The sequence below is a fragment of the Pseudophryne corroboree genome, chromosome 4 (genome assembly GCF_028390025.1).
Source record: "Pseudophryne corroboree isolate aPseCor3 chromosome 4, aPseCor3.hap2, whole genome shotgun sequence".
In the NCBI taxonomy this organism is placed as follows: domain Eukaryota; kingdom Metazoa; phylum Chordata; class Amphibia; order Anura; family Myobatrachidae; genus Pseudophryne; species Pseudophryne corroboree.
Genome location: NC_086447.1, coordinates 214,858,014 through 214,877,881, shown reverse-complemented (window position 1 = coordinate 214,877,881; position 19,868 = coordinate 214,858,014). Strand labels below are relative to the sequence as shown.

The 19,868-nt window shown below is 43.9% G+C and overlaps 1 long non-coding RNA gene across 2 annotated transcripts in view; it reads right to left on the bottom strand.

Annotated features, from left to right (window-relative positions):
• Positions 1 to 1,453: 1,453 nt before the first annotated feature.
• LOC134911274 (uncharacterized) overlaps positions 1,454 to 19,868 on the bottom strand; it is a 188,993-nt gene continuing 170,578 nt past the window's right edge. Inside the window, exons 3-4 of one of the 2 annotated variants that reach the window (XR_010176437.1) lie at positions 16,061 to 16,224; positions 1,467 to 1,524 (exon numbers count right to left, since the gene is read on the bottom strand). This is a non-coding gene — a long non-coding RNA (uncharacterized LOC134911274). Of the gene's footprint in view, positions 1,525 to 16,060; positions 16,225 to 19,868 lie in introns of both variants that reach the window. The other variant, XR_010176436.1, reaches the window with a different exon arrangement.

Sequence of the window (19,868 nt, the reverse complement as noted above, 5' to 3'; positions counted from 1 at the left end):
TCATTTGTAAATACATGGGGCCTAATTTTAAGTCAGACGCAGACATGTTCGATGCTTTGGCCGCAGTCGCATCTGTGTCTTCTGCTAAATATAAAGCCCTTCCCTGGTGTACATCTGTGCAGCCAAATGTACAAGGGACGGAGATGCCCACTGTAAGGTTCCATAGATGCTGAAATACCACTTGGTGAGTCTTCAGATCAGATGTAAGTTAAGTTGCACAACCAAAACTTGCACCAGCCTTATGGCATTCTCCACCTAAGTATGGCCTCCTATGTGATCATTTCAGCATTCTTCTATACAACCGCTTTCAACTACATGCCTAGGAAATTCCATAAGATGCTAAATCTACGCAGCCACCCCTTATTACCTCCAAATCAATGTCCAGGAACATTTTTTATATCATGGGGTAAATTTACTAAGATGGGAGTTGTATTTAAGATGGGATGTTGCCCCTTAACAACCAATCAGATTCCAGGTATTATCTTCTAGAAGGTTCTAGATAAATGAGAAGTAGAATCTAATTGGTTGCTATGGGCAACATCCCATCTTAAATAGAACTCCCATCTTAATAAATTTACCCCCATGTGTCCAAATCTGTACTGCGACTCTGTTTGAGGAGCTCCTCGGCAGTCGCTGTAAAGGAACAGCTGAGCCACTGAAGAGGATGGGGAACATAGACACAGCTAAATGCTATGCTCCGATTTAATTTACACTGTGTGGGGGCCCTTACACTGTGGGTGCCCTGGGATGACCGCCCCTGTTGCCCCTCCTACAATACGGCCCTGCTGGTATGTACACAATACGTGGCGGGATGTATATCATTTGTCTGTTTTAAAATCTTTAGTAAATCTACCCCTAAATATAGATACTGTAGCAAGTCCCCATCCTGGATCCGGCCCATTTCCTACTGCTTGAGCATAATGGGAGGCGTGATACATGATTTTTTAAACACTGCATCACCATGGCCCTGCCCTTTTTGCATGATGCTGTGACTAGTAGAAAAGACAGATGAAAATTATTATTTTTTTAATTTATATTATTTAATTTCTTTAGGCTTATGATAATTATACCTGTTAAAATGACATACTGTACAGTAAATGTCTTTACCAGGCTATAAAAATTAGCTTGGCAATTCCCTTTGCTCCTTGGTTTGTTTCTTCAGGCTCTATAATGATTGAGAGTTCTGTGGATTTTCAACAGTGTGATATGGCTACTATGACAGCTATTATGGTACAAGATTTAGGGGTCTATATGCTAAGCCTTGGAGAGAAATAAAGTGGACGGTGAAAAAGTACCAACCAACCAGCTCCTGTAACATGGCAGTTAGGAGCTGATTGGTTGGTACTTTATCTCTCTCCACGTTCTCTCTCTCCAAGGCATAGAAAACAGACCCCTTTATCTCTCTTCACGTTATCTCTCTCCAAGGCTTAGTACATAGAACCCATTGTGAGTAAACTTTGAATCACCTCTATGAGCTCTGTTTTCAGTAGCTTTCTTCTCAGCCATCACTCGACATGCTGATCCCTCAGGAGAGATTTTGAAAATGAGATAAGAATTGCAGGTTGATGACGGTGAAAATTGACTTTCATGAGTATGCTTACAAGGTACTTTGCTATTTAAAGGGAATAAAAAGCTTCTATTGCTGCATTAAAGAAGTATCAGAGTTGATAAAATTAATATATTTAATATGTCAGCGGTTGAGGGAGCAGGAAGAGAGACAAATATTCAACCGCCAAATGAATAGATTAAATACAATAAAATCTTAATTTATTAAATACAATAAAATCTTAATAAAATCTTAAAATGCATGTAATTGCACTCACATTTATCAGTAGAAACAGTAATCACATACGAATACATACATTTTAAGATTTTATGGCATTTAACAAATTCACTAAGTGCAATATGATTGTGATTACCGAATCCCATGTGATTACCATATCTTCTGGTAAATGTGAGTGCAATTAAATATATTTTTAAGCTTTTATTGCATTAGTCATTCAATTACTATACTGTATTTTTTTTAGATCTATTTCTGATGCCGTCCACATCTTTGAATTTGAGTTGAACCTCACCTGTGTACAGGGATGGACTGGGAACATAAAGAAGAACTGAAATAAATCTGAAATGTAGGTGAGACCACATTTACTAAAGCAAGGGACAGAAAAAAAAAGTAAACTGAGTTAGCACACCGTTAACCCTATACAAAATGGTGGCAGGCCAATGAAATATGGTAGACAGTGTCATAGGAATTGCAAGCGGAGCCTTTTCCAGTAGGAGGAACCTAAAACACAGTGAGGGTAAGCATGCATTTCACATGCATTGGTCACATGAGAGCATCTTAATGCAGCAGCAGAATTGAAGTGAGAGTAGTGAGTAAAATCGGGAAGTTATTGCTGTTTCATGAAGTTCAGTCACCGGAAGATAGATCATGATGAGCGAATTTAGTGGTCAGGCCACCCCTAGGCACATTATCACCCGCCATCCCCCACCCTCCTCACGTCACTGCCCCCTTTTTTTCGGGGCCAGTCCGGATGCCTCAAAACCAGGGGGTATTCAGTACGCCAGCTGTTGGGATACCGACGCTCAGTATACCAGCATACCAACAACTATTCTCCCTCTTGGGGGTCCACGACCCCCACTGGAGGGATAATAAATAGCGTAGCGCACGTAGCACACCACCGTGCCCGCAAGGGGGTCATTTGCGCTCGCCCAGCTGCCAGCATGCCGGCGGTTGAGATCCCGGCAGCGGTATGCTGGGTGCCGGAATCCCGACCACCGGCATAACATACTACACCGCTTGAAACCACCAAAGCAGCCCCAACCTCATTCCCCACTACCACCTCCAGAGCACAATTTGCTGGCCATTGTCCCATTCCGGTCAGTTGCAAAATAAAATATTTTAAAAAAAGTCGTAATGACAAAAAAATAAATAAATCACTACCTGGCCTCATCAGCCTGGATTGCCGAACCCCAGCAAGTTTCGACTCTAGGCCTGTACCTCACGTGCCTAGTGGGAAACCCACCACTAGATAATACTGGGGTCTCATCCACTTTCAATCTCCAATTTTTGATGGCAGTATTTCAAATATATATATGAACATAGTTAGCATAGTGGTTAGCATTACTGCTTCACTTCTTCAGTAAAATCCCTGGTTGGCCAGTTCTATTGAGTTTGTATGATCTCTCCATGTTTGCCTGGGTGTCCTCTGGGTGTTCTGGTGTTCTCCCACACTCAAAAATATACAGGTAGGTTGACTGCTGGCAAAAAAAGGAACCTAGTGTGTACTGTATGTGTGTTTTTGTGATGGGGAATATAGAATCATTGTCAAAATTCTCTGTAAGTCTCTGCATTATATGTGTGCGTTAGTGACGTGCGGTGAGGTGTGGCAGGTGAGGCAGAGCCTTTCCTGTCATATTAACGTATACACCAAAGTTTTAAAAATATAAAGTATATGAAAAATAGAAAGAATATATTAGAAATAACTTCTTAGTTTTATTCTAATAATACCTCTTCTTTAGGCCAACGGTGGCTTATAAACTAAAAAAAAAAACACAGGGGCACAAATATCAATTGATTTGTGGTTAACCCTCTGAAATTGCTGTTTTCTGAAGATTTTCACCTCAACTAAGATTCCACATGCAGTGTCGGACTGGGGCATGTAGGGACCTCCGGGGAAATGCAGTGGTAGGGGCACATGTTAGGGGTATTGCCAGTCTGCAGAAGGGGTGTGGCCTGCCACCTCATTGGTTTGACTAACCATTAGAGAGTGCAACGTCTGGGCCCCTTCACCGATATATACAGTAAATTCAGCTGCTGCATGCATGATAACGTACCAGATTAATAACAGCAATGCACTGTAGAAATGAAAATGCACCATAGTCCAGTATAAGGTAACATATGTATAATGTATAATTCAAGTGCACAGTCTGGATCCTGATCCTTAATGCAGAAGGTGGGCCCCCAGGCAGTAGGGCCCACCGGTGGTTTCCTTCGTACGCCTGTGGGCCAGTCCAAGCCTGTTCACATGTGTACAGTATGATCAGGAATCCCAAGAAATAATCAGAGATATCTGCTGCAGTCACTCTATTTTCATTCTGCAGAGCAGTCCCCATTTTGTATCATGCATCAAAAGCTACACTTTTGATGGTATTAGACATTGTAGCCTATTGGCTATAAAACACACAATAAATGGTGACCAGTATACAATAAACAGAACATTTTAGTGGTTGCCATACAATCCTGAGAGCAATCTAGGCACATATATAATGCATGGAGTATAGTAGTGAGTACAGCACAATACATAGAACATCCTATTGTTCATTAGAGACTGCATCCAGCTGACAACCATACAATACAGTAATCACTCTAATGATGTACAACACAGAGAATGATCATAGTGACCCATATACAATATGATTCAATACATAGAGCATGTCAGTGACCACCATACACTGGAAAACATATCTTAGTAACCACCATCCAATACAGAGAGCATCAAGGTGTTGGCTATAAAATGGAGAGGTATTCTAGCAATCACCATACAATAGAGAGTGAATCCTAGTGACTGTAATAAAAATACAGTAGCATCCCATTGACCATCATATCATGGGGCATCAAAGTGATCATCATACAATACAGACAGGATATTACTAATTGCCATACAATACAGGCATCCTAGTTACCACTATACAATTAAGGAAGCATGCTAGCACCACCATACCACATAAAAAGCATCATAATGGCTGCCATACAATGCAGAGGGCATCATAGTGGGTGTAGTAAAATGCAGAGAGCATCTAATTGATGGCCATACAATACAGATAGCATCCTAGTGCCAATATGTAATACAGAGAGCATCCTCCTCAAAACCTCCTTTTGAATGCACTTGAAGCATGAAAAAAACGTGCATGGAAGCCTGGGAATTTATTTTATGTAGACCTCTATTGTCTTTTCATTTCTAATCACAGGTACAGTATCTTTCACTAGGTGAATGCTGGCAAACATAGTGAGCAGTTGGCAGTTTGCAACAGACAGAACCAGGCTCCTTGCCCATCGTCCATGTGATAACTAAAGGCCCATACACACTTGACGATAAAATGAGCGACGTCGTTCATTTCAGCCCTCATCAACGACGTCGCTCATTATATCGTTAAGTGTGTATGCATCCGACGACCACCGATGCGCGGCCCCGCGGGACGTTAACGACCCTCGCTTATCTGTGGAGCATGTATGCTCAATTTCCACTATGGTCGTTACCGACCAGAGATGTCGTTGAATGTGTATGGTGTGAACGACCATTGACCAACGACCAAGCCACTGTTCACCAGCCCTGTTCACAGCTCATTATTTTAATAAACTGTTCAGCTTGGATGCTTCAACGATGAATGGTCTTTGGTCTTTGGTCGTTGGTAGTGTGTATGCTCATGTCGTTTGCTCAGCTGTTCAAGGGAAGTTCAAGGGAAGTCGTTAACGACGTGTGCATCGTCAAGTGTGTATGGGCCTTAAGATTAAAAAAACTTTGCCACAGAAGCAGATTAAACATTTGTTTACAAGTACTATGAAAAATATTTTCTACTTTATGAACAGAACAGCAGCATGTCCATTAGTCACTGCTTACAAGTACTGTTTTTCTGAAGTCTAAGTAAAGGGAGATCTGACAACTGCTGTGCTGGCATTATAATCAGAGGCAATGAAGGATAGTTTAGACACTGGAGGTATTGGAATCTTGCCTGTTAAACTACAAGGAGTGTTATGTAACCCTGGCATGAGTCCAAGCACAAGAAAGCATCCGCCTGCATTCAGCTGAAACTGACAGCTCCATAAGGAGACTTATCGTTTCTCCAACACTTTGTGAGTGAGTGATCATTGCAGGTGAAGTGGATCGGTGAACACCATAACAGTGTGTTACACAGTGTTTGCTCAACACTGCAGTATAGAGAGCCTGCCAAATCCAGAGCCGGATAGGGGATACTTATCTAGCAACCTGCAGCTAAGCTTACCCAACATGGCATGGTTCTAATGTTTACTCTAAATGTCTTTTATATGGGGGTCTGAATGATGTTACATTAAGGGATCCATTTATTATGCAGAGCAATGCCTTATTTCCAGGCTTCTCCCTATCTATTAAAGAGAAATAGATTTGTAGGTTCCCCCCGGCTGTCGCAATCCTCCTTCTCTTCTTTTTTACCATCATTTCAGAATGGAGATGGCAGGAAATAGATATATATTATCTTTTATGTTCTTTCAGTTACACTGCATATGCATGGGGTGGCAAGCTGGGCAAGCATGCGCATATGCACCAGAAGTTGCCTGATGATGCAGTAACAAACGGGGCGGATGTATTAACCCTGGAGAAGTGATAAAGCAGTGATAAGTGGAAGGTGATAATGCATCAGCCAATCAGCTCCTAACTCTCAATTTACATATTGGAGTTGATTGGCTGGTGCGTTATCACCTTGCACTTATCACTGCTTTATCACTTCTCCAAGCTTAATACATCTGCCCCAGTATCTTGCTGCTGCCAGCGGTTATTGCTCATGTTCCACCTAAAATTATGTAGATAAGAGATTTTTAGTATATGTGCTTGTAAACTTTGTAAAGCACCAAGGATACTAATTGATAGCTGTAGTCTGATGGAGAAACTGGTCCTGATTCTGAGGTGGGAGTAAAGCAATAAAGAGTAACTAACTGTAAACCTGGACAAACCATATTCAACTGCAGGTGGGTAACATTTAAAATGTGTGGCGAAATAAAGGGGTATATTTACAAAAGTGCATTTTTTAGTAGTTGAGATGTTGCCCATAGCAACCAATCAGAGTCTAGCTATTACCTTATTGAAGGTGCTAGATAAATGATACGTAGAATCTGATTGGTTGCTATGTGCAACATATCCACTTTACAAAAAACTGTATTTTGTAACCATACACCTTAGATTTGATATGTGGATGTACAAACTCAAATTTAAGGTGCAGTGTAAACATAAAGCTGTCCAGCATGTTTGGACTACAAGCAAAAGCAGCCAGTATTTACCTTGCCTTACAAAAACAAAAAATAATTTGCACCCCTTGCATTTCAACATGGTTTGTCCAGGTTTATAGTTACTTGCTCTTTTTTTTAGCTTTGCTCACGCCTTAGAATCGGGCCCATAGTGGCATTTGTCCTGGACTAAAAAGCCTATTGCTAACATTGTGTAATTTCTGATTGTGGGCCTTATTCAGATTTGTAAGTAAAGCAAAAAAGCAAGAAACTGGGCAAAACCATGTTGCACTGCAAGTGGGGCAGATATAACATGTGCAGAGAGATTTAGATTTGGGTAGAGATGTGCGCCGAACCATTTTTACTGGTTTTGGTTCTAATTTGTCATCCGGTTTTGGTTTTGCAAAAAAGCTGTGTTTTGTGTTTGTTTGTTTTATCCGAAAATTGACAAAAAAAAAGTAAAAATAAAATAATTTGGGCCTTTGTTTGTTCCTATAGTATTATTAACCTAAATAACATTAATTTCCAGTAATTTCCAGTAGAGATGAGCGGGTTCGGTTTCTTTGAATCCGAACCCGCACGAACTTCACTTTTTTTTTCACGGGTCCGAGCGACTCGGATCTTCCCGCCTTGCTCGGTTAACCCGAGCGCGCCCGAACGTCATCATGACGCTGTCGGATTCTCGCGAGACTCGGATTCTATATAAGGAGCCGCGCGTCGCCACCATTTTCACACGTGCATTGAGATTGATAGGGAGAGGACGTGGCTGGCGTCCTCTCCATTAGAATAGATTAGAAGAGAGAGAGAGAGAGAGAGATTGTGCAGACAGAGTTTACCACAGTGACCAGTGCAGTTGTTGTTAAGTTAACTTTTATTTAATATATCCGTTCTCTGCTATATCCGTTCTCTGCCTGAAAAAAACGATACACAGCAGTCACACAGTGTGACTCAGTCTGTGTGCACTCAGCTCAGCCCAGTGTGCTGCACATCAATGTATAAAAGCTTATAATAATTGTGGGGGAGACTGGGGAGCACTGCAGGTTGTTATAGCAGGAGCCAGGAGTACATAATATTATATTAATTTAAAATTAAACAGTGCACACTTTTGCTGCAGGAGTGCCACTGCCAGTGTGACTAGTGGTGACCAGTGCCTGACCACCAGTATAGTAGTATATTGTTGTATACTATCTCTTTATCAACCAGTCTATATTAGCAGCAGACACAGTACAGTGCGGTAGTTCACTGCTGTGGCTACCTCTGTGTCGGCAGTCGGCACTCGGCAGGCAGTCCGTCCATCCATAATTGTATAATTATATACCACCTAACCGTGGTATTTTTTTTTCTTTCTTTATACCGTCGTCATAGTCATACTAGTTGTTACGAGTATACTACTATCTCTTTATCAACCAGTGTACAGTGCGGTAGTTCACGGCTGTGGCTACCTCTGTGTCGGCAGTCGGCAGGCAGTCCGTCCATCCATAATTGTATTATAATATATACCACCTAACCGTGGTTTTTTTTTCATTCTTTATACCGTCATAGTGTCATACTAGTTGTTACGAGTATACTACTATCTCTTTATCAACCAGTGTACAGTGCGGTAGTTCACGGCTGTGGCTACCTCTGTGTCGGCACTCGGCAGGCAGTCCGTCCATCCATAATTGTATTATAATATATACCACCTAACCGTGGTTTTTTTTTCATTCTTTATACCGTCATAGTCAGTCATACTAGTTGTTACGAGTATACTACTATCTCTTTATCAACCAGTGTACAGTGCGGTAGTTCACGGCTGTGGCTACCTCTGTGTCGGCAGTCGGCAGGCAGTCCGTCCATCCATAATTGTATTATCATATATACCACCTAACCGTGGTTTTTTTTTCATTCTTTATACCGTCATAGTGTCATACTAGTTGTTACGAGTATACTACTATCTCTTTATCAACCAGTGTACAGTGCGGTAGTTCACGGCTGTGGCTACCTCTGTGTCGGAACTCGGCAGGCAGTCCGTCCATCCATAATTGTATTATTATAATATATACCACCTAACCGTGGTTTTTTTTTCATTCTTTATACCGTCATAGTGTCATACTAGTTGTTACGAGTATACTACTATCTCTTTATCAACCAGTGTACAGTGCGGTAGTTCACGGCTGTGGCTACCTCTGTGTCGGCAGTCGGCAGGCAGTCCGTCCATCCATAATTGTATTATAATATATACCACCTAACCGTGGTTTTTTTTTCATTCTTTATACCGTCATAGTGTCATACTAGTTGTTACGAGTATACTACTATCTCTTTATCAACCAGTGTACAGTGCGGTAGTTCACGGCTGTGGCTACCTCTGTGTCGGCAGTCGGCAGGCAGTCCGTCCATCCATAATTGTATTATAATATATACCACCTAACCGTGGTTTTTTTTTCATTCTTTATACCGTCGTCATACTAGTTGTTACGAGTATACTACTATCTCTTTATCAACCAGTGTACAGTGCGGTAGTTCACGGCTGTGGCTACCTCTGTGTCGGCAGTCGGCAGGCAGTCCGTCCATCCATAATTGTATTATAATATATACCACCTAACCGTGGTTTTTTTTTTCATTCTTTATACCGTCATAGTCAGTCATACTAGTTGTTACGAGTATACTACTATCTCTTTATCAACCAGTGTACAGTGCGGTAGTTCACGGCTGTGGCTACCTCTGTGTCGGAACTCGGCAGGCAGTCCGTCCATCCATAATTGTATTACAATATATACCACCTAACCGTGGTTTTTTTTTCATTCTTTATACCGTCATAGTCAGTCATACTAGTTGTTACGAGTATACTACTATCTCTTTATCAACCAGTGTACAGTGCGGTAGTTCACGGCTGTGGCTACCTCTGTGTCGGCACTCGGCAGGCAGTCCGTCCAACCATAATTGTATTATAATATATACCACCTAACCGTGGTTTTTTTTTCATTCTTTATACCGTCGTCATACTAGTTGTTACGAGTATACTACTATCTCTTTATCAACCAGTGTACAGTGCGGTAGTTCACGGCTGTGGCTACCTCTGTGTCGGCACTCGGCAGGCAGTCCGTCCATCCATAATTGTATTATATACCACCTAACCGTGGTTTTTTTATACCACCTAACCGTGGCAGTCCGTCCATAATTGTATACTAGTATCCAATCCATCCATCTCCATTGTTTACCTGAGGTGCCTTTTAGTTCTGCCTATAAAATATGGAGAACAAAAAAGTTGAGGTTCCAAAATTAGGGAAAGATCAAGATCCACTTCCACCTCGTGCTGAAGCTGCTGCCACTAGTCATGGCCGAGACGATGAAATGCCAGCAACGTCGTCTGCCAAGGCCGATGCCCAATGTCATAGTACAGAGCATGTCAAATCCAAAACACCAAATATCAGAAAAAAAAGGACTCCAAAACCTAAAATAAAATTGTCGGAGGAGAAGCGTAAACTTGCCAATATGCCATTTACCACACGGAGTGGCAAGGAACGGCTGAGGCCCTGGCCTATGTTCATGGCTAGTGGTTCAGCTTCACATGAGGATGGAAGCACTCAGCCTCTCGCTAGAAAACTGAAAAGACTCAAGCTGGCAAAAGCACCGCAAAGAACTGTGCGTTCTTTGAAATCCCAAATCCACAAGGAGAGTCCAATTGTGTCGTTTGCGATGCCTGACCTTCCCAACACTGGACGTGAAGAGCATGCGCCTTCCACCATTTGCACGCCCCCTGCAAGTGCTGGAAGGAGCACCCGCAGTCCAGTTCCTGATAGTCAGATTGAAGATGTCAGTGTTGAAGTACACCAGGATGAGGAGGATATGGGTGTTGCTGGCGCTGGGGAGGAAATTGACCAGGAGGATTCTGATGGTGAGGTGGTTTGTTTAAGTCAGGCACCCGGGGAGACACCTGTTGTCCGTGGGAGGAATATGGCCGTTGACATGCCAGGTGAAAATACCAAAAAAATCAGCTCTTCGGTGTGGAGGTATTTCACCAGAAATGCGGACAACAGGTGTCAAGCCGTGTGTTCCCTTTGTCAAGCTGTAATAAGTAGGGGTAAGGACGTTAACCACCTCGGAACATCCTCCCTTATACGTCACCTGCAGCGCATTCATAATAAGTCAGTGACAAGTTCAAAAACTTTGGGTGACAGCGGAAGCAGTCCACTGACCAGTAAATCCCTTCCTCTTGTAACCAAGCTCACGCAAACCACCCCACCAACTCCCTCAGTGTCAATTTCCTCCTTCCCCAGGAATGCCAATAGTCCTGCAGGCCATGTCACTGGCAAGTCTGACGAGTCCTCTCCTGCCTGGGATTCCTCCGATGCATCCTTGCGTGTAACGCCTACTGCTGCTGGCGCTGCTGTTGTTGCCGCTGGGAGTCGATGGTCATCCCAGAGGGGAAGTCGTAAGCCCACTTGTACTACTTCCAGTAAGCAATTGACTGTTCAACAGTCCTTTGCGAGGAAGATGAAATATCACAGCAGTCATCCTACTGCAAAGCGGATAACTGAGTCCTTGACAACTATGTTGGTGTTAGACGTGCGTCCGGTATCCGCCGTTAGTTCACAGGGAACTAGACAATTTATTGAGGCAGTGTGCCCCCGTTACCAAATACCATCTAGGTTCCACTTCTCTAGGCAGGCGATACCGAGAATGTACACGGACGTCAGAAAAAGACTCACCAGTGTCCTAAAAAATGCAGTTGTACCCAATGTCCACTTAACCACGGACATGTGGACAAGTGGAGCAGGGCAGGGTCAGGACTATATGACTGTGACAGCCCACTGGGTAGATGTATGGACTCCCGCCGCAAGAACAGCAGCGGCGGCACCAGTAGCAGCATCTCGCAAACGCCAACTCTTTCCTAGGCAGGCTACGCTTTGTATCACCGCTTTCCAGAATACGCACACAGCTGAAAACCTCTTACGGCAACTGAGGAAGATCATCGCGGAATGGCTTACCCCAATTGGACTCTCCTGTGGATTTGTGGCATCGGACAACGCCAGCAATATTGTGTGTGCATTAAATATGGGCAAATTCCAGCACGTCCCATGTTTTGCACATACCTTGAATTTGGTGGTGCAGAATTTTTTAAAAAACGTCAGGGGCGTGCAAGAGATGCTGTCGGTGGCCAGAAAAATTGCGGGACACTTTCGGCGTACAGGCACCACGTACAGAAGACTGGAGCACCACCAAAAACTACTGAACCTGCCCTGCCATCATCTGAAGCAAGAAGTGGTAACGAGGTGGAATTCAACCCTCTATATGCTTCAGAGGTTGGAGGAGCAGCAAAAGGCCATTCAAGCCTATACAATTGAGCACGATATAGGAGATGGAATGCACCTGTCTCAAGTGCAGTGGAGAATGATTTCAACGTTGTGCAAGGTTCTGATGCCCTTTGAACTTGCCACACGTGAAGTCAGTTCAGACACTGCCAGCCTGAGTCAGGTCATTCCCCTCATCAGGCTTTTGCAGAAGAAGCTGGAGGCATTGAAGAAGGAGCTAACACGGAGCGATTCCGCTAGGCATGTGGGACTTGTGGATGCAGCCCTTAATTCGCTTAACAAGGATTCACGGGTGGTCAATCTGTTGAAATCAGAGCACTACATTTTGGCCACCGTGCTCGATCCTATATTTAAAGCCTACCTTGGATCTCTCTTTCCGGCAGACACAGGTCTGCTGGGGTTGAAAGACCTGCTGGTGACAAAATTGTCAAGTCAAGCGGAACGCGACCTGTCAACATCTCATCCTTCACATTCTCCCGCAACTGGGGGTGCGAGGAAAAGGCTCAGAATTCCGAGCCCACCCGCTGGCGGTGATGCAGGGCAGTCTGGAGCGACTGCTGATGCTGACATCTGGTCCGGACTGAAGGACCTGATAACGATTACGGACATGTCGTCTACTGTCACTGCATATGATTCTCTCAACATTGATAGAATGGTGGAGGATTATATGAGTGACCGCATCCAAGTAGGCACGTCACACAGTCCGTACTTATACTGGCAGGAAAAAGAGGCAATTTGGAGGCCCTTGCACAAACTGGCTTTATTCTACCTAAGTTGCCCTCCCACAAGTGTGTACTCCGAAAGAGTGTTTAGTGCCGCCGCTCACCTTGTCAGCAATCGGCGTACGAGGTTACATCCAGAAAATGTGGAGAAGATGATGTTCATTAAAATGAATTATAATCAATTCCTCCGCGGAGACATTGACCAGCAGCAATTGCCTCCACAAAGTACACAGGGAGCTGAGATGGTGGATTCCAGTGGGGACGAATTGATAATCTGTGAGGAGGGGGATGTACACGGTGATATATCGGAGGGTGAAGATGAGGTGGACATCTTGCCTCTGTAGAGCCAGTTTGTGCAAGGAGAGATTAATTGCTTCTTTTTTGGGGGGGGTCCAAACCAACCCGTCATATCAGTCACAGTCGTGTGGCAGACCCTGTCACTGAAATGATGGGTTGGTTAAAGTGTGCATGTCCTGTTTTGTTTATACAACATAAGGGTGGGTGGGAGGGCCCAAGGATAATTCCATCTTGCACCTCTTTTTTCTTTTCTTTTTCTTTGCATCATGTGCTGATTGGGGAGGGTTTTTTGGAAGGGACATCCTGCGTGACACTGCAGTGCCACTCCTAGATGGGCGCGGTGTTTGTGTCGGCCACTAGGGTCGCTAATCTTACTCACACAGCTACCTCATTGCGCCTCTTTTTTTCTTTGCGTCATGTGCTGTTTGGGGAGGGTTTTTTGGAAGGGACATCCTGCGTGACACTGCAGTGCCACTCCTAGATGTGCCCGGTGTTTGTGTCGGCCACTAGGGTCGCTAATCTTACTCACACAGTCAGCTACCTCATTGCGCCTCTTTTTTTCTTTGCGTCATGTGCTGTTTGGGGAGGGTTTTTTGGAAGGGCCATCCTGCGTGACACTGCAGTGCCACTCCTAGATGGGCCCGGTGTTTGTGTCGGCCACTAGGGTCGCTAATCTTACTCACACAGCTACCTCATTGCGCCTCTTTTTTTCTTTGCGTCATGTGCTGTTTGGGGAGGGTTTTTTGGAAGGGACATCCTGCGTGACACTGCAGTGCCACTCCTAGATGGGCCCGGTGTTTGTGTCGGCCACTAGGGTCGCTTATCTTACTCACACAGCGACCTCGGTGCAAATTTTAGGACTAAAAATAATATTGTGAGGTGTGAGGTATTCAGAATAGACTGAAAATGAGTGTAAATTATGTTTTTTGAGGTTAATAATACTTTGGGATCAAAATGACCCCCAAATTCTATGATTTAAGCTGTTTTTTAGTGTTTTTAGAAAAAAACACCCGAATCCAAAACACACCCGAATCCGACAAAAATAATTCGGTGAGGTTTTGCCAAAACGCGTTCGAACCCAAAACACGGCCGCGGAACCGAACCCAAAACCAAAACACAAAACCCGAAAAATTTCAGGCGCTCATCTCTAATTTCCAGTCAATTTTGACAATCTATTAGCTTATATAGTGGCAGATGCTCAGCTAGCTTAGTGATATCATTCAGGTGCTTGAAAGGGAGGGGTTTCTCTAAGCAGAAAAAAACACATTTTGTTTCCCCCAGCAGCCTGAATAATAGCAGTAACCAGATTTAAATCCTATACAATTCAGAGATCTTGGTAACATATATCTACGCAAATGTATGTATAAGCCCCCAAGCCATGTCAAGGCCTCTCTGTATATATTGGGGGTCCCTAGCGCTATATCTAAGTGCCATGTCCTGCACCTAGATATAGTGCTAGGGACCCCCAATATATACAGAGAGGCCTTGATGCAGCTTGGGGCTTATACATACATTTGCGCAGATATATGTAACCAAGATCTCTGAATTCTAAGATATTGTATAGGATTTAAATCTGGTTACTGCTATTATTCAGGGTGCTAGGGTAAACAAAATGTGTTTTTTTCCAATCTATTAGCTTGCATGAACAAATTAATTGAAGTGCTGTCTCACCAGATAAACATAAAAACATTTATTATACCGATATGGCTGGTGTCTTTAAAAACATTTCTCTATCACATTAACACATCAATTAAAATTCACAGGTTAATACCTTAAATACATATACCCTCTATGTTAATGAATGTTCTTTTTAATCCGTTAGACCAGTTTAAAAGCTGATGTCAACTCATGCAGTGTAGCCAGTAGAAATAAGACATACACAATTTCCTTCTATCCAGGGTAATTATCTCTTGCTCAATTCCAACTTTGTTGATCTCGCAAAGCAATGCATATGAGGATTAGTATCCCTGTTTTCCTTTTAGGTATCAATAATTATAATATTAGTAGAGATGCTATATTCCCAGTTGCTTTTATTCCAGGTAATTAGCCATTTCTCAGCTCCAATTGTATTAATGACACCATAAGCAATCACCATACAGTGATTCAAAAATGATTTTCATTCCTTATACTGGTTCCGAGTGGTATAATAGCAAAAGCAGTTATTGCTTATACAGGTTGAGTATCCCATATCCAAATATTCCAAAATACCGAATATTCCGAAATACGGAATTTTTTGAGTGAGAGTGAGATAGTGAAACCTTTGTTTTCTGGTGGCTCAATGTACACAAACTTTGTTTAATACACAAAGTTCTTAAAAATAGTGTATTAAATGACCTTCAGGCTGTGTGTATAAGGTGTATATGGAACATAAATAAATTGTGTGAATGTACACACACTTTGTTTAATGCACAAAGTTATAAAAAATATTAGCTAAAATTACCTTCAGGCTGTGTGTATAAGGTGTATATGACACATAAATGTATTCTGTGCCTAGATTTAGGTCCCATCACCATGATATCTCATTATGGTATGCAATTATTCCAAAATATGGAAAAATCTGATATCCAAAATACTTCTGGTCCCAAGCAATTGTAAAGCGCAACGGAATTTGCTGCGCTATATAAGAAACTGTTAATAAATAAATAATAAATAATAAGGGATACTCAACCTGTATCGCCAATATCCAAGCCAAAATTAGGGTACAGAATGTCCGTCTAGTGACAAGAAGCCATACAGCCTAGCTCAAGTCCTTATGTATATTACGGTTTTACCAGCTGTCCAAATTGGGTATTCCCCGCTGCTCCATTAGTCATGCACCTTAGGGACTGTCCTGGCCAGAGCATATAGGCATCAACATCGGCTTGCTGTGTCTCTCCCTTATGTGTTTTTCTGCATAGTTTAATCAGTGGCTTCCTCAGAAGTATATGTTCGGGGTCTGTAATAAGAAATAAGATTTATTTCTAAGTAGAAGCATAGAATTGGACAGCAGAGGACAGACCCTGGACACATACTTCTGAGGAAGCCACTGATTAAACTCAGGAGACACAGCAAGCCGGTGTTTATGCTTATATGGTCTCGGCAGGACAGTCCCTAAAGTGCACAACTATGGAAATACCCAACGTGGACAGCTGGTAAAACATTAATACAATACTTATGTTGGATATTAAACAGGACATGCACACTTTAACAAACCAAGCACTTCAGTGACAGGGACTGTCACTTTTGTGGCTGAAATGCTTGGTTTGTCTGGGCCCCCACAAGACAAACTACCAATAGGCTTTAGGTAGTTTTGCAGTTGCAAGATGTTATTGTCACTACCATCCTTATCCTCACCTTCTTCCTCACACAATATCACTTCATCCCCGCTGGAATCCACCATTACAGAAGTCTCTGTACTATGATGTAATTGCCAGTAAAGGTCTTCCTCGTGGAATTTGTAGTTGTAGTTCATTGTGATGAACATTATATTTTCCACATTTTGAGGAAGTAACCTCCTATGTCAATTGTTGACAAGGTTCCTGGCTGTGCTGAAAACTTTTGTACATTTTTTTTGCAACTGACAATAAATACACACTGTAGTGCTTATATGTGAAAGCAGTGGGTGGGGTTATGGCCTGTGGAGTAAGTGCCCCACCACTGTGTGACAGACTGGGACTGGACACAGCTTATGGATAGACACAGCACTTCTGGATGAAGCACACCCACTTAATGGACACAGCACAGTTACTTTAGATGGATACAGCACAGCCACTTGTGTGGAGTCTGGAAAAAAAAATGTTAATATATATGCCCATAGTCTCACGCATAGTAAAATTGTACATAGTTAATCACAAACAAAGACCAGTTTCCTGCTCATCCATTCATTTGCTGGAGCAATATATGCTAATTTACTTTACAAGGGTTGTTTGCTTTTAATAGTCGGTAATTTAATTGGTTGGAGGGGGATAATGTATTTTTGCAAAGCAGGGTAATGGTCTAAAAAATGTACTTTATATAGATATAACAATCAAGAACCACAAATGTAATAAAGATATAGGAAAAAAAAACTTCTAATGCTAAACATCAATTTTCCGTGTGGGAACTGCTACAATGAAGTCCAATGAGGTAATTAATTTAGCAACCCGAAGCTAAATAATTATGCTAGGCTTTAGTATATGGCATTCCTAAAAAACAGCATTGAAAATGAAAAATTTCCTTAATTATTTTAAAGCAGCAAAAGTATTTTATATGTACAAGTGCAGTAAGTGTGAATGGAATTTGTACAATGTATTACTTCCAGCTCATCCACTGTATGCCTGTTCTGTGCTTAAAAAAATGATTGTAGGTATAGTTAGGTAACAGAGTTAGTTCTGATTGTCAGCTAATAAATAAAATACATCATTCAGTATTTTGTAGTTGTTATTCTAGTTAGGGTGTGATGATGCTAAATGTTTGTGCAGTAGATATGGGGTATAAGTTTAATTTATATTTACTAAAGGTCAATTTTCAATTATTTTTTTCTATATTGAATCAATGAAAATCATATTACTAACATTTAAAAATTAATATAAAAAAATCACTTGATTTCTTATTTTGTTCATAGCATTACTGTTGATCTACTTTGTAAGGGGTTGCGGATCCCTTGTGGCGCCATATAAATAAAGGATAATAATAAAAATAATACATTCAGCTCCAAATCAGCACCATAGCAATTTCCCTTTCACAAGAATTGTTTCCTGAAAGGTAGGTACTCAGCCATTTATCTAATGATGCAACCAGAGGCGTCGGAACTGGGGGGTCAAGGGGCAGCACGCCCCCCCCCCCCCCCCCAAGCATAGAGAGGCGCCGATCAAGATACAGGAGGAGCGGAGAAGCGATGTGTGGTCACTTGAAAGACCGCACATTACATCCTCTGCTCCGTGCAGTGAGCGTCCCAGGTCCGGTGCGGCCCCTCCCCCGTCATTTTTAGGCATTTTTTCTTTTATTGTTATTGCTGCCGCTGCGCTGCTAGTCACACAGCAGCAGCGGCAGCAGCATGACTGCAGCCAGAGGAGCTCCGCCTCCTTGAGCTCTGCTCTGTGAGGTGCGAGCTATCCGGCCGTCAGCATGAGGGAGGAGGATCTCTCCCCGCGCGATGGATGCAGGCAGCGGATCTACAGAGCCCGGAGCCAGAAAGGTGAGCGGGACTGTGCGGCTGGCTGTGGACTGTGTGGCTGGAGGCATCCCCGGGGACAGCGTGGAGGAGAGAGGGAAGAGGCGGCTGGACAGCGGGGGAGGGGGAGGAAGCTGCCTGTGACACTGTAATCATCCCCGGTGATGGGGGGGAGGCTGTCTATGCTGCTGGGAGGCATCCCCTGCCCCTGTCATCGTGCAGTGGGAGGGGGGGGGATTAGGAGGTGGACTGTGACCTATCATCCACTATACCCCTGTGACCCTCACCATGTCACCCGATATCCCCCTGTCACCCTCACCATGTCACCCGCTATCCCCCGACACCCTCACCATGTCACCCGCTATCCCCCCGTCACCCACACCATGTCACCAGCTATCCACTCGTCACCCTCACCATGTCACCCGCTATCCCCCCGTCACCCTCACCATGTCACCCGCTATCCCCCCGTCACCCTCACCATGTCACCCGCTATCCCCCGTCACCCTCACCCTGTCACCCGCTATCCCCCCGTCACCCTCACCATGTCACCCGCTATCCACCCGTCACCCTCACCATGTCACCCGCTATCCCCCCGTCACCCTCACCATGTCACCCGCTATCCACCCGTCACCCTCACCATGTCACCCGCTATCCACTCGTCACCCTTACCATGTCACCCACTATCCCCCTGTCACCCTCACCATGTCACCCGCTATCCACCTGTCACCCTCACCATGTCACCCTCTATCTCCCAGTCACTTTCTCTCCCTGTCACCCACTATCTCCATCACCTAGTACCTCCGTCTCCCTCACCATGTCACCCACTATTTTTATGTCACCCAATGTCTTTCTGTCACGCACTATTTCCCTGACACTTTCTGTCTCCCTGTCACACCTCCTTGCTGAGAAGTGCTGCTGTTGCTGCCGGCTGCAAGTGCTTGTCACTGAGACAGGCAGCAGCTGCTCCGGCAGCATGAAAAGCAGCTCCCCCCTCTCTGCCTCCTTACAGAGGGAGCCGCACTGTCCTGCCTGTTGCTGTCGCTGCTGCCAGAGCCTGTCTCACTTACCACAGGCAGCTCAGCAGCGGCGCCGGCGGCATGAAGAGATGTGCCGCCCACCCGCCCAGGTCTCCGAGTCCCGAGCTCCGCCTTCCCAGCGGGCTGCTCTAAATCAAAGGGATCTCCGCAGCACACAGACAGAAACCCACGTGTGACAGGCTGCTGCCTTTTCCTAAAGAAGTGAGGAGGCACTTACACTCCAAATATATGGAAATCGACAGTTGGGGGGGTGGCTCTCCTCTAATAAAGCTATTTTTATAGGCCCCTTCCCTCACTCTCCTTGTAAGTCCACCCTCGGCGCCCCTGCCCTCACCCTCCCTGTAACTCCCCCCTCAGCATTCCTACTCTCACCCTCCCTGTAACTCCCCCCTCAGTGCCCCTGCCTTCACC